At 42.9% G+C, this 5,167-nt stretch overlaps 1 pseudogene; it reads left to right on the plus strand.

Annotated features, from left to right (window-relative positions):
• The first annotated feature begins 4,580 nt into the window (after nt 1-4,580).
• On the plus strand, nt 4,581-4,698 carry LOC124778840 (annotated as a pseudogene).
• Nucleotides 4,699-5,167: the final 469 nt, after the last annotated feature.

Raw genomic sequence — 5,167 nt, forward strand, 5'->3', positions numbered from 1 at the left:
ATGTTAAACTATCGAACGATTACTCCGACAAGACACGCTTGCAAATTTCTAACCAGAATAATATCTCTCTGTTTGGTCTAACCATACGCAAGGGTGCGGTGGCGTCACGTGGTAAAGGTCCTTGATGGCCTATCTCCACGAAGCTCCGTCTTGGGCATGGTGACTTGCTTGCTGTAAACCCATCCGAGTCTTAATCTGGTCTATCCACCGCAATGATGCGTTTCCTCTAGGTCTTCGGCCGTCGATTTTTCGCTGTGTGACTGCTCTTTTCATTGCCTCTTTGTCTTCTGGCAATGTGACCAAAATGTTTCAAATTGCTTTGTTTGACATGAGTCGACAGTCTTGTCCTGATTCGGAGATGCCTCGGGATAGATTGATTAGTTCGATGTGCTGTCTATGGTATTCGAAGTAATCTTTTAGAGCACCACATTTTCAGAGCATCAATACTGCGACGATCCGCCGTCTTCATTGCCCAAGTTTCTGATGCATAGCCTACAATATGTAGGATTAACGATCAGACGTGGTTGAGCTTTATTTTGGCGGTGATGGAGGTGTCCTTCCAGAAGTGAATAATATTTGCTGTCTAATTTCTCGCAATCGAAATGTGCCCATTGATCTCGGGCTCATAATCTCCAGTATCAGTGAAACAGATCACAAATACTAGATACGGCTGATGATCTCGTAGATATCTAGTCTTGTGGTATAAGCTTCACATGATGGTTTCCAGTTGATGCTCGTCTGCTGCAATTATAATAGTGTCATCTGCACACCTGATATTGTTACTTTTTCTGCCACCTACAACGATGCCGCCATACCAGTCTTCATGCTCACTATATGCACTGCACAGTAGTGCAGAGAGAACGCCACTATGTCTCGTCAGTAGAAGAGATGTCTCAGAAAGTGTTATTGGGTCTTACTGTCGCTGTGTTCGACAAGTACACTTGTCGGAACAGGTACACTAGCCCTCTCGGCGTACACATCTCGATTAAGATAGTGCATAGCTTCGATCATCTCACATGGACGAAAGCTTCGTTGTAATCCACCAAGCTCATGCACATCTTGATATTATATTCCCCTGCCTTCTCTACGACCTGCCTGATTTTCAGGATTTGCTCACGGGGTCTCTTGTCTGGAATAAACCCACTTTGTTCATCTGATCTTTGCGAAAGTATGAAGGTCTTCAGTGAGCATGATTTTACTGGCACGGGAGATCGGGGCTATCATTCGGTAGTTCACACAGTCAGATGGAGAATCTTTCTGTAGCATGAAAATGTGGTGGCACCACTGAACTGGTCAATTTCCATACATCTAGATCTTCTGATAGAATACACAAAAGATAAAAGTAATATTTTGAGACTGTAACGCCGGAAATGCATATCCTCCTATTTCCATCTATTGTACTATAATTTTTTTCCTTATTTTGTCACCTGAAGATATGACATTTCTGTCTCTTTATATATTGTAATTGTTTTATTGTTTGTATATATATATATATATATATATATATATATATATATATATATATATATATTTATGGCGATGTATAATTGGTTTGTTTTGTAAATATTATTTGTATTTTTACGCTGGGTCTTGCCTAGGGAAAACTATGCTATCGAACGATTACATCGATACGTCGTGTGGAGAAAGGGCAGAGCGGACGAGTCTGGCTGGGGTAGGGCGGTGGAGCAGGTGTGTTGTGTGACGCTCCCGCGAGTTGCCGCGCTTTCGGGGTTTGGCAGCATATAATTGCACTCGACTTGCTATGATAGTTTCTGACACGGTGTCGCGGACGGGAAGCATTAGCTGGCGCACATCAAGAGCCCGTTTCGCCTGCCGACCGTGTCGAGAAGGAGGCGCGCCAACATCCAGCTTCTGCAACAGCGACGGCCGACAATGAGTAACTGTCGCCACCCCCTCGATCGACGGCTTCAAACCTTCAATCAACCAACAAGGAAGACTGGAAGCACGTAAAGTTTTAGAACTGTATGGCAGACCTCAGCTTTTAAAACTGTTGCATCACAAAAATACAGCAACTTAGCATGAACCTTTGTTGCTCATTGTCCCAATTGCATTACCAAGTAGGGTCCCTTTCTTTTCTGGAATGGACCCGAGTGTCTTTGAAATTCATACGCCAGCATTAAAGTAATATCATTCCATTTCACTGCTTTAATTTCAAAGTTCAGTTAAAGTATTCATAGCTGGCTACAATGTTTAGATTACACAAGCACAAATTAAGAGTGCGAGTTTTGTTACCATATTTTAGCTTACCTGTGACTGCAGCTCAGCTTGGTACGTACTGAATGTTACTATTGTTAATTGTTCAGAATCATTTAACTCAAGTTCAAAGTTAAATCTCTTATTTCTAAATTGCGTAGATTCAAGTAGCTTTTGAAATGATTGTTAAGGTAGCCCAAGACTAACCTTATTTTATTGAATTTCGTAGTGCTTCAGAAACAAAGTTCACTATTAATTTCAGTCACTAAATTAACTTTCAATTTTCTGGTTTTATTAATTCTTTTGCTAAATTAAGTTAGAGTGTAGTGAAATTTATTACTTCTGACAAACATTCAGTTTTCACACAACACGTGTCAACCTTCAGTTGCCACGCTTTTAGTGCTAATTATATGTGCATTAATCTTTAATTTTCAGTTATTATAGTAGTTGTCGATAGGACTGGCGACCGTAATTTTCCCCAAATCTCAAATATCTAATTAACGCCAATTAATTGTTAACGTAACGACCGCACATTTACTTTCTTTATTAATTTTACCCTTTTCTCAAAATTAATTTCCACCAGTTTCATTTGCATTTTTCCTTTCATTTAGATGTAACCCTTTCCTCCCTCTTTACGGACAGATTAACTTCGGTGACGATTGCTTTCCCCAAATTTCCATTAGGTACACGCGGTTTAATTTTTTTTTGTCATCAAGGTCGACAAGTGAGGGGGAGGAGGAGGAATATCATACTATTACACAAGTCATATATGGCTGATACTACAAGAAGACAATGATAACGATGCAACTTTTGGAAATTCTATGAGGGTCAGCTCTCAATAAGTGCTCCAGGGGTAGGAAAGGAGGGTAGAGGGATGAGGGGCACCATGAATGGATCGCTGTCTGGGGTCTTGTGCGATGATGATGCTGTACTGAAAACTGTAGTCGATAAGTCGTGTCTGCAAGAAGAAGGAGCGAGAAGCTTTGATCTGAAACGATCTAATGCTGTCAGTGAATGGATGGGCAAATGTTACCACCGAGTTCAGAGTGAGATAGAGGGAAGCTGTTGATGGGTGGAAGGAGTAGTCGCATGTCGATATAGCCGCGGCACCAACCGTGGACTGAAAAGGGTTAGGAGGATATTGGGAACTATAGGAAGACAGATGGTAGGGCAGAATAAAAGGCGCCGAAGGACTTGTAATAAGTGTATAAAGTAGGAGATGGGGGGGTAAGGTTAGTTTGGATAAAGCTTTTGTAAGTGTGCACTATTTTGAATATAATGCCGATGTACTTCGCGATCACATCTGTGCCACACCATTCACGGCCGAATGTTCTACAGCGCAATCTGGTATCCACGGCGTGTGACCACCCAGCAGCCGACTACTAAATTTGAGGATGGAAATATAATTTTCCGTAATCCGGCAGTGATTGTAGTAAAACAAACTGAAGCGTATATTTTCATTCTCACTATTACAATGTGTTCGATTTTTACTTTAAGGTATTTTAGTGTATTACAAAGATAGATGGGGTCGTTGTGGATGGGGAGAAGGAAACCGTAGAGAGCGCCGCGGCTGGAAGACCGTCCAACTTTTTTTGGCATGACTGGGTTTGTTGCTGAAACGAACTCCTCACGGTCTATATTAGTTCATCGCTTCGCTCTGGTGCAATGGAAGCCCTGAATAAAATGAGCGCAAGACGATCACGGCCGATGGGAAAACAGAACACGACTTTAAGGCAGTGAGTGGTAGGCTGCCTGACATACTCCACCTCGTGTTCCCCTGACGTGTCGGCCTGATAGGAAAAACCGCTTGGCTCAGAAGCGGTCGACGATGCAACAGGCCGATGCCGCCCCCACTTGCTGTTGCGTAGCAGGTTGCGGTCACCCACCTGTCACGTCGCAACAGGTCTGCTCTCTGTATGGATGTACAGCGAAACGCGTGTCAATATTTGACTAGTCCTGTTTAGACGTTATGCTTCTTCATTTCATCATTACAGCGCTAACGAGGGAAAAATCCAGTGTCACCATCGACGAAAAAAGCAGTGGGAAACAACACTTTATTCAATTTTTCATGGGTCTTTTTCGTTTCCTAGGGCTTGTCCAGTATATACAGATTTCGTCTCTGGCATGACTATCAATGGGAGTCTAGAACTACACTGAACTTTGATTTTGTTTGTTATACAAATACATTTATTCCAGATAGTCATGAGCTTTTTTTTTCTCAACGCGACGCACTTCTGAAATAATAATTCCCATTATTAAGTGGGTTTTCCGTATACTGTGACATTACTAAGCGCGTTGTTTGCGAAATGTGAGTCGTTGCCGTATTGCGGTTACCTTAGAATTTCTCGCTATCCTCTTATACAGCGGGCAACGGCCTTGCCGCAGTGGATACACCGGTTCCCGTGAGATCACCGAAGTTAAGCGCTGTCGGACGTGGTCGGCACTTGGATGGGTGACCATCCAGGCCGCCATGCGCTGTTGCGATTTTTCGGGGTGCACTCAGCCTCGTGATGCCAATTGAGGAGCTCCTCGACCGAATAGTAGCGGCTTCGGTCAACCATACCATCATAACGACCGGGAGAGTGGTGTGCTGACCACACGCCCCTCCTATCCGCATACTCCTCTGAGAATGACCCGGCGGTCGGATGGTCCCGGTAGACCACTCGTGGCCTGAAGACGGAGTGCTTTTTTTTTTCTTATACAGCGAGTCCCATGGGAATGGCCAGTATTCAGAGATATGACAGGAATCACCAATCGAAACAAAAAAGTCAAGTGAAAATGGGATCTAAATGCATACTTAAAGACTATAAGCACTTCTTCATCTCCGATACTGCGAAGAAAATCTCTTTTGCTGCAAACTCTTCGCTTTACGTATTTCGAGAGATCGTAGTATATAACGAAAAACGAAAAAAAGTCCAGTAAATATTTGTTCTGAAGTGCCCACCTTATGAAC

Source organism: Schistocerca piceifrons, chromosome 2 (assembly GCF_021461385.2).
Source record: "Schistocerca piceifrons isolate TAMUIC-IGC-003096 chromosome 2, iqSchPice1.1, whole genome shotgun sequence".
Taxonomy (NCBI): Eukaryota; Metazoa; Arthropoda; class Insecta; order Orthoptera; family Acrididae; genus Schistocerca; species Schistocerca piceifrons.